The sequence below is a fragment of the Rhamphochromis longiceps genome, linkage group LG3, assembly GCF_057381845.1.
Source record: "Rhamphochromis longiceps isolate RC_006_pf linkage group LG3, R_longiceps_female_GT1.1, whole genome shotgun sequence".
In the NCBI taxonomy this organism is placed as follows: Eukaryota; Metazoa; Chordata; class Actinopteri; order Cichliformes; family Cichlidae; genus Rhamphochromis; species Rhamphochromis longiceps.
In genome coordinates, this window is record NC_140559.1 from 43599548 (window position 1) to 43610396 (window position 10849).

Consider the following 10849-nt stretch of genomic DNA (forward strand, 5'->3'; position numbering starts at 1 on the left):
ATAAAATTGTATTATTTCAAATGTGTCATCTTTGATTAAGCATGCATATTTGGAGGTCCTTGGAAAACAGAAGCCGTATTAATAAGTTAAATAAATGCAGGGCACATTTTCTCACAAATACTGTAGCCTAAGGTATATCCACCAGTGGGTTCCCTGAATCATGAACAAGAAGCATAGTTCAATTCAATTCAATTCAATTTTATTTATGTAGCGCCAAATCACAACAAAAGTCGCCTCAAGGCGCTTCATAGATACAAAGAAAACCCCAACAATCATATGACCCCCTATGAGCAAGCACTTTGGCGACAGTTGGAAGTAAAAACTCCCTTTTAACAGGAAGAAACCTCCGGCAGAACCAGGCTCAGGGAGGGGCGGGGCCATCTGCTGCGACCGGTTGGGGTGAGAGATGGAAGACAGGATAAAAGACATGCTGTGGAAGAGAGACAGAGGTTAATAACAGATATGATTCAATGCAGAGAGGTCTGTTAATACATAGTGAGTGAGAAAGGTGACTGGAAAGGAAAAACTCAATGCATCATGGGAATCCCCGGCAGCCTATGTCTATTGCAGCATAACTAAGGGAGGATTCAGGGTCACCTGGTCCAGCCCTAACTATATGCTTTAGCAAAAAGGAAAGTTTGAAGCCTAATCTTAAAAGTAGAGATAGTGTCTGTCTCCCGAATCCAAACTGGAAGCTGGTTCCACAGAAGAGGGGCCTGAAAACTGAAGGCTCTCCCTCCCATTCTACTTTTAAAAACTCTAGGAACAACAAGTAGGCCTGCAGAGCGAGAGCGAAGTGCTTTAATAGGGTGATATGGTACTACAAGGTCATTAAGATAAGATGGGGCCTGATTATTTAAGACCTTGTATGTGAGGAGCAGGATTTTGAACTCAATTCTGGATTTAACAGGAAGCCAATGAAGGGAAGCCAAAACAGGAGAAATATGCTCTCTCTTTCTAGTCCCTGTCAGTACTCTTGCTGCAGCATTTTGGATTAGCTGAAGGCTTTTCAGGGAGTTTTTTGGACATCCTGATAATAATGAATTGCAGTAGTCCAGCCTGGAAGTAATAAATGCATGAACTAGTTTTTCAGCATCACTCTGAGACAGGATATTTCTAATTTTAGAGCTGTTGCGCAAATGGAAGAAAGCAGTCTTACATATTTGTTTAATATGTGCGTTGAAGGACATGTCCTGGTCAAAAATGACTCCAAGGTTCCTCACAGTGTTACTGGAGGCCAAGGTAATGCCATCCAGAGTAAGAATCTGGTTAATAATAATAATAATGGATACTTTATTGATCCCCATGGGGAAATTACTTGTTTTTCTCTGCATTTGACCCATTCACTCAGTGAAGCAGTGGGCAGCCCACTAAGCAGGCACCCGGGGAGCAGTGTGTAGGGACGGTACCTTGCTCAGGGGTACCTCAGGGTAGCCGTTAAGTGGATTCGAACCGCCGACCTTCCGATCATGGGGCGACCACTTTACCTACTGAGCTATCCCTGCCCCTTAGATGTCATATTTCTAAGATTTTCAGGGCCGAGTACAATAACCTCAGTTTGATCTGAATTAAGAAGCAGAAAGTTAGCAGCCATCCAGGTCTTTATGTCTTTAAGACATTTCTGCAGTTTAACTAATTGGTGTGTGTTATCTGGCTTCATGGACAGATAGAGCTGGGTGTCAACTGCATAGCAGTGAAAATGTATGCTATGTCTTCTAATGATGCTGCCTAAGGGAAGCATGTATAATGTAAACAGAATTGGTCCTAGCACTGAACCCTGTAGAACACTTTTGACCTCAGTGTGTGAAGAGGACTCTCCCTTTACATGTACAAATTAGATAGATATGATACAAACCACTGCAGTGCAGTACCTGTAAAACCTACAGCATGTTCTAATCGCTCTAATAGGATATTATGGTCAACAGTATCGAATGCTGCACTAAGGTCTAGCAGGACAAGCACAGAGATGAGTCCACTGTCAGAGGCCATAAGAGGATCATTTGTAACCTTCACTAAAGCTGTTTCTGTGCTGTGATGAGCTCTGAAACCTGACTGAAACTCTTCAAATAAGCCATTCCTCTGCAGATGATCTGTTAGCTGTTTGACAACTACTCTTTCAAGGATTTTTGATATGAAAGGAAGGTTGGAGATTGACCTATAATTAGCTAAGACTGCTGGGTCTAGAGATGCTTTTTGAGTAAAAGTTTAACTACAGCCACCTCGAAGGCCTGTGGTACATAGCCGATTATTAGAGATAGGTTGATCATATTTAAGATCGAAGAATTAATTAATGGCAGGAATTCTTTGAGCAGTTTTGTAGGAATGGGGTCTAAAAGACACATTGATGGTTTGAACGTGTAGACTGAAAGTCTGTGATAAAAATTATTCCATGGATAAAAACACTTGCTGCATTTCGAAGTGGCGTAGATGATGTAGATGGATACTTTTCACAACACATATTTTCTTATGGAGGTATATTAATCAGAATCAGAATCAGAATACTTTATTGATCCCTGGGGGAAATTATTTTTTGTTACAGTGCTCCATTTTAAACCAACATTAAGACAAGACAGACAATACGCTAACTAAGAATAGTACAATATATACATATATATACATACATACATACATACATAAGTCACTTATAAATAAATATTTGGAAAAGAAACATGTGTAGTTGTAGCAGCAAACAGTGTGTTAAGTGGATGCGTTGTACAGGGAGATGGCCACAGGCAGGAATGATTTCCTGTGTCGTTCAGTGGTGCTTTTCGGTAATCTCAGTCTCTCACTGAACGAGCTCCTGTGACTGACCAACATGTCATGGAGTGGGTGGGAGGTGTTATCCAACATTGTCTTTATCTTGGACAGCATCCGCCTCTCCGACACCACCTTGAGGGAGTCCAGCTCCATCCCCACAACATTGCTGGCCTTACGGATCAGTTTATTAAGTCTGTTGGCATCTGCGACCCTCAGCCTGCTCCCCCAGCATGCAACAGCATAGAGGATCGCACTGGCCACCACAGACTCATTAACACCATAGTATAAGCTGTGTACTGTATAAAAATGAAATCCAAAGGAAACTTTACGCCCTGCTTCGTTTAATTACTTCGTGTGCTGCGTTCACGGTCTTATTTAAATTTCAAATTCAACCCAATTGATCTTACACTAATTTCAGGTCCTAAGCTAAAAATAAATGCCGGAACTAAAGTGTAGAAGGAGTCCATGTTAAAAGCTCCTGGGTTAATTCACATGTGTTTTTAAGACAGGACATGTAACGTGTTCTTCATTCACATTTTTAATAATCGGGTTCTGAAAAGGAAATAACTGTATATAATTGTCAGTCATAGCTGTCTTTTGATGATTTCGAGATTTCCAACACAGCATGAATGCAACATTGCAGCAACTCGACTAGAAGAGAAAGAGAAAGTATTCCGGGGCTTTTAAATTCACTTAATCTGCCGGTCGCAGTTTGCTTGTTTGCTTGTTGGCGTCGAGAGTAAACTAAATAGTTTCTAAAGGTTTGTACGTGTTGTTGTTGTTTAGTTGCTGTTTAGTGTTTTCTTACCGCTATTAATTGCGGTTTATTTCTTTTTAAGGTGAGGTTTCTTTAGCAGTGCAGAAGTGAAGTGATCGCAGGACGGCACGGAAAATGAGCGGACACAACAGAGGTATTGTTTATAACAAATATTTCAACGATTTTAGAAAATATTTAGAGGTTTTTTTGTTTTCCTACTCAGACGTATTGTTGAAGTTGTACAATTATCCAGCGTACAGAAATTTCGATTTCCTTTTTGTCTTTTTAGTACTCATGTAATTGGAGTGCTGGCTTTTTTCCATTTAGCCTACATCAACATCCTTATCATCATAAATGTTTAATAGACAGAAAACTGCTGAATTATAGATCTCTCTTAGAATTTCTGAAGTTATTTTCAGATTCTTTTTTCTAACCAATTTCCTGCACTAGGTTGATTACTTAGTTTGGACAGACACTGGACTCTAAAGAAAGAGTTTTGCTTGTTCTAGTTTACCACTTACTAAAGCCACTACACTCCTGGCAATGCTCCAAGCCTAAATAGCCCTGATCTATAGGTCAACGTAATTTATTTTGGAAGTTTACAGGCAGTTCTTTGGACTTATTAGCTCTCTTTATCCCTGCACTGTAAATTTTGGAACACAATATAAATCAGCACGTGCTTTCCCAATCAGCCGATCACATCAAAGAAATTATTTTATAGTAATATCAATATTGGAAATAAATACCCAGTTAAACTCATAATATATGTATATGTAAAAAAAAAAAAAAAATTCCCCACTCGCCACTGTGGACGGTCAATCCTTCAAGCTCGGGTCCTCTACCAGAGGCCTGGGAGCTTGAGGGTCCTGCGCAGTATCTTAGCTGTTCCCAGGACTGCGCTCTTCTGGACAGAGATCTCCGATGTTGTTCCCGGGATCTGCTGGAGCCACTCGCCTAGCTTGGGAGTCACCGCACCTAGTGCTCCGATTACCACGGGGACCACCGTTACCTTCACCCTCCACATCCTCTCGAGCTCTTCTCTGAGCCCTTGGTATTTCTCCAGCTTCTCGTGTTCCTTCTTCCTGATATTGCTGTCATTCGGAACCGCTACATCGATCACTACGGCCGTCTTCTTCTGTTTGTCTACCACCACTATGTCCGGTTGGTTAGCCACCACCATTTTGTCCGTCTGTATCTGGAAGTCCCACAGGATCTTAGCTCGGTCATTCTCCACCACCCTTGGGGGCATCTCCCATTTTGACCTCGGGACTTCCAGGTTATACTCGGCACAGATGTTCCTGTACACTATGCCGGCCACTTGGTTATGGCGTTCCATGTATGCCTTGCCTGCTAGCATCTTGCACCCTGCTGTTATGTGCTGGATTGTCTCTGGGGCATCTTTACACAGCCTGCACCTGGGGTCTTGCCTGGTGTGATAGACCCCAGCCTCTATGGATCTTGTGCTCAGAGCTTGTTCTTGTGCTGCCATGATTAGTGCCTCTGTGCTGTCTTTCAGTCCAGCTTTGTCCAGCCACTGGTAGGATTTCTGGATATCAGCCACCTCCTCTATCTGCCGGTGGTACATACCGTGCAGGGGCTTGTCCTTCCATGATGGTTCCTCGTCTCCCTCCTCTTTCTTGGGTTTCTGCTGCCTGAGGTATTCACTGAGCACTCGGTCAGTTGGGGCCATCTTCCCAATGTATTCTTGGATGTTCGTTGTCTCATCCTGGACTGTGGTGCTGACACTCACCAGTCCCCGGCCCCCTTCCTTCCGCTTAGCGTACAGCCTCAGGGTGCTGGACTTGGGGTGAAACCCTCCATGCATGGTGAGGAGCTTTCTTGTCTTTATGTCAGTGGCTTCTATCTCCTCCTTTGGCCAGCCTATTACCCCAGCAGGGTACCTGATCACGGGCAGGGCGTACGTGTTGATGGCCCGGATCTTGTTCTTACCATTCAGCTGACTCCTCAGGACTTGCCTGACCCTCTGCAGGTACTTGGTGGTTGCAGCTTTTCTAGCGGCCTCTTCATGGTTCCCATTTGCTTGCGGGATCCCCAGGTACTTGTAACTGTCCTCTATGTCTGCAATGTTGCCTTCTGGTAGTTCAATCCCCTCAGTTCTGACTACCTTCCCTCTCTTTGTTGCCATCCGGCTACACTTCTCCAGTCCGAACGACATTCCAATGTCATTGCTGTATAGCCTGGTAGTGTGGATCAGTGAATCGATGTCTCGTTCACTCTTGGCATACAGCTTGATGTCATCCATGTACAGGAGGTGGCTGACAACTGCTCCGTTCCGTAGTCGGTATCCATAGCCAGTCTTGTTAATGATCTCACTGAGGGGGTTCAGGCCTATGCAGAACAGCAGTGGGGACAGAGCATCTCCTTGGTAGATCCCGCACTTGATGGTGACTTGTGCTATGGGCTTGGAGTTGGCCTCTAGTGTTGTACGCCACATCCCCATTGAGTTCCTGATGAAGGCTCTTAGGGTCCCATTCATCTTGTACAATTCTAGGCATTCCAGTATCCAGCTGTGGGGCATTGAGTCATAGGCCTTCTTGTAATCAATCCAGGCAGTGCACAGGTTGGTCAGTCTGGTCTTGCAGTCTCGGCTGATTGTTCTGTCTACCAGTAGCTGGTGTTTTGCGCCTCTGGTATTCTTGCCAATTCCTTTCTGTGTCCCGCTCATGTATTGACCCATGTGCCTGTTCATCTTAGCCGATATGATGCCTGACAGGAGCTTCCATGTAGTACTGAGGCAGGTTATTGGTCGGTAGTTGGAGGGGACCGGTCCCTTCTTGGGGTCCTTGGGGATCAGGACCGTCCGGCCTTCAGTTAGCCATTCCGGGTGTTTCTCGTTAACTAGCAGCTGGTTCATTTGTGCTGCCAGACGCTCGTGGAGTGCAGTCAGCTTCTTCAGCCAGTAGGCGTGAACCATGTCGGGCCCTGGTGCTGTCCAACTCTTCATACTGGAGACCCTTTCTTGGATATCTGCCACTGTGATGGTTACTGGACCCTGTTCAGGGAGGTCGCTGTGGTCTGCCCTCAGATCCTCTAGCCACTGAGCATTGCCGTTATGGGTTGCATCCTTCTCCCATATGCTCTTCCAGTATTGCTCCGTCTCCAGCCTTGGTGGTGCTGTTCTCTTATTGTTCCCTTGCCACTGAGAGTACACCTTTGCTGGTTCTGTGGAGAACAGCTGGTTTATTCTCCTGCCTTCTATCTCTCTGGTGTACCTCCTCAAGCGGCTGGCCAAGGCTGTGAGTCTTTGCTTGGCAGTTTCCAAGGCCTCAGGTATGGACAGCTTGCTGTATTTCTTAGGCACCTTATTTGTCGCACCTTGCTGCAACTCCGTTAGTTGGCTACTTTGATCTTGCCCTCTAGCCTCCTTCTCCATGGAGGGTACTGCCCCTTGTCGCTGTTCAACTTGTAGCCAAGCATCTCACTGATCACTGCTGCCGTATTGTAGATCAGCTTGTTAGTGTCGGTAATCGTGGTTGTAGGTATTGCCCGTAGTGCTGCATTAACATCATCTAGCAGACCTTCTGAGGGTACTTCACGTAATCTTGGTAACCGGCTACGGGGGATCCAGGTTTCAAGCTTGGCCATGATCCTATTTTTCAGGTCAGTTCCTCTCGTACTCAACGATCCTTCTCCTATCGCACTTGGGGCTATGTACCCAATCTCGGGTGGGGGTGATGATATCGCCCCCCTGACCTGGCGTCCTGACTCCTCCTTGCCGTAGCATTTGTGTTGTACCTCATCAATCTCTAGCTGTGAGAGCAGTCCCTTCTTTCGAATGTTGGAACACTGAGCTACTAGTTGTTTCGCCGTCATTGTGGATGTTGGGTATCGAAGGCATCGGTGGGCAAGAGACGAAAACAGGGCGTTGTTGGAATGCTACTACGCAAGTAACCCCGGCGGAAGGGGCTACATGAATAGGATGAGGGACCTATGGATTCTTCGATACCCAACATCCAAAAGAAGGGACTGCTCTCACAGCTAGAGATTGACGAGGTACAACACAAATGCTATGGCAAGGAGGAGTCAGGACGCCAGGTCAGGGGGGCGATATCATCACCCCCACCCGAGATTGGGTACATAGCCCCAAGTGCGATAGGAGAAGGATCGTTGAGTACGAGAGGAACTGACCTGAAAAATAGGATCATGGCCAAGCTTGAAACCTGGATCCCCCGTAGCCGGTTACCAAGATTACGTGAAGTACCCTCAGAAGGTCTGCTAGATGATGTTAATGCAGCACTACGGGCAATACCTACAACCACGATTACCGACACTAACAAGCTGATCTACAATACGGCAGCAGTGATCAGTGAGATGCTTGGCTACAAGTTGAACAGCGACAAGGGGCAGTACCCTCCATGGAGAAGGAGGCTAGAGGGCAAGATCAAAGTAGCACGGAGGGAGGTTAACCAACTAATGGAGTTGCAGAAAGGTGCGACAAATAAGGTGCCTAAGAAATACAGCAAGCTGTCCATACCTGAGGCCTTGGAAACTGCCAAGCAAAGACTCACAGCCTTGGCCAGCCGCTTGAGGAGGTACACCAGAGAGATAGAAGGCAGGAGAATAAACCAGCTGTTCTCCACAGAACCAGCAAAGGTGTACTCTCAGTGGCAAGGGAACAATAAGAGAACAGCACCACCAAGGCTGGAGACGGAGCAATACTGGAAGAGCATATGGGAGAAGGATGCAACCCATAACGGCAATGCTCAGTGGCTAGAGGATCTGAGGGCAGACCACAGCGACCTCCCTGAACAGGGTCCAGTAACCATCACAGTGGCAGATATCCAAGAAAGGGTCTCCAGTATGAAGAGTTGGACAGCACCAGGGCCCGACATGGTTCACGCCTACTGGCTGAAGAAGCTGACTGCACTCCACGAGCGTCTGGCAGCACAAATGAACCAGCTGCTAGTTAACGAGAAACACCCGGAATGGCTAACTGAAGGCCGGACGGTCCTGATCCCCAAGGACCCCAAGAAGGGACCGGTCCCCTCCAACTACCGACCAATAACCTGCCTCAGTACTACATGGAAGCTCCTGTCAGGCATCATATCGGCTAAGATGAACAGGCACATGGGTCAATACATGAGCGGGACACAGAAAGGAATTGGCAAGAATACCAGAGGCGCAAAACACCAGCTACTGGTAGACAGAACAATCAGCCGAGACTGCAAGACCAGACTGACCAACCTGTGCACTGCCTGGATTGATTACAAGAAGGCCTATGACTCAATGCCCCACAGCTGGATACTGGAATGCCTAGAATTGTACAAGATGAATGGGACCCTAAGAGCCTTCATCAGGAACTCAATGGGGATGTGGCGTACAACACTAGAGGCCAACTCCAAGCCCATAGCACAAGTCACCATCAAGTGCGGGATCTACCAAGGAGATGCTCTGTCCCCACTGCTGTTCTGCATAGGCCTGAACCCCCTCAGTGAGATCATTAACAAGACTGGCTATGGATACCGACTACGGAACGGAGCAGTTGTCAGCCACCTCCTGTACATGGATGACATCAAGCTGTATGCCAAGAGTGAACGAGACATCGATTCACTGATCCACACTACCAGGCTATACAGCAATGACATTGGAATGTCGTTCGGACTGGAGAAGTGTAGCCGGATGGCAACAAAGAGAGGGAAGGTAGTCAGAACTGAGGGGATTGAACTACCAGAAGGCAACATTGCAGACATAGAGGACAGTTACAAGTACCTGGGGATCCCGCAAGCAAATGGGAACCATGAAGAGGCCGCTAGAAAAGCTGCAACCACCAAGTACCTGCAGAGGGTCAGGCAAGTCCTGAGGAGTCAGCTGAATGGTAAGAACAAGATCCGGGCCATCAACACGTACGCCCTGCCCGTGATCAGGTACCCTGCTGGGGTAATAGGCTGGCCAAAGGAGGAGATAGAAGCCACTGACATAAAGACAAGAAAGCTCCTCACCATGCATGGAGGGTTTCACCCCAAGTCCAGCACCCTGAGGCTGTACGCTAAGCGGAAGGAAGGGGGCCGGGGACTGGTGAGTGTCAGCACCACAGTCCAGGATGAGACAACGAACATCCAAGAATACATTGGGAAGATGGCCCCAACTGACCGAGTGCTCAGTGAATACCTCAGGCAGCAGAAACCCAAGAAAGAGGAGGGAGACGAGGAACCATCATGGAAGGACAAGCCCCTGCACGGTATGTACCACCGGCAGATAGAGGAGGTGGCTGATATCCAGAAATCCTACCAGTGGCTGGACAAAGCTGGACTGAAAGACAGCACAGAGGCACTAATCATGGCAGCACAAGAACAAGCTCTGAGCACAAGATCCATAGAGGCTGGGGTCTATCACACCAGGCAAGACCCCAGGTGCAGGCTGTGTAAAGATGCCCCAGAGACAATCCAGCACATAACAGCAGGGTGCAAGATGCTAGCAGGCAAGGCATACATGGAACGCCATAACCAAGTGGCCGGCATAGTGTACAGGAACATCTGTGCCGAGTATAACCTGGAAGTCCCGAGGTCAAAATGGGAGATGCCCCCAAGGGTGGTGGAGAATGACCGAGCTAAGATCCTGTGGGACTTCCAGATACAGACGGACAAAATGGTGGTGGCTAACCAACCGGACATAGTGGTGGTAGACAAACAGAAGAAGACGGCCGTAGTGATCGATGTAGCGGTTCCGAATGACAGCAATATCAGGAAGAAGGAACACGAGAAGCTGGAGAAATACCAAGGGCTCAGAGAAGAGCTCGAGAGGATGTGGAGGGTGAAGGTAACGGTGGTCCCCGTGGTAATCGGAGCACTAGGTGCGGTGACTCCCAAGCTAGGCGAGTGGCTCCAGCAGATCCTGGGAATAACATCGGAGATCTCTGTCCAGAAGAGCGCAGTCCTGGGAACAGCTAAGATACTGCGCAGGACCCTCAAGCTCCCAGGCCTCTGGTAGAGGACCCGAGCTTGAAGGATTGACCGTCCACAGGGGCGTGCTGGGTGTTTAGTTATATATATATATTGGTTTGACTGTTTTGGATTGTTTCTCTTCTATGGTATTTTATGATCAAGACTAACGTTTTAAATATATAGCTTCTTTGCATGCATTCTTTCTTCCCATCAGCTAACAGGTACCATGGTCTGATGAAACAAGGATCCACATGTTACTTGAACAGTGTGCTGCAGGTGCTGTTCATGACCAAAGACTTCAGAGAGGCTGTGAAAAAGTTTGTTGTCCAGCTTTAAGTGTGATTCTGTATTTATCATATATGAAGTTTAGGATGCATTTGTTAATCACTCATGTTTACTTCCTGTGTAGGTACTCTGAAAAAAATCCTAACAC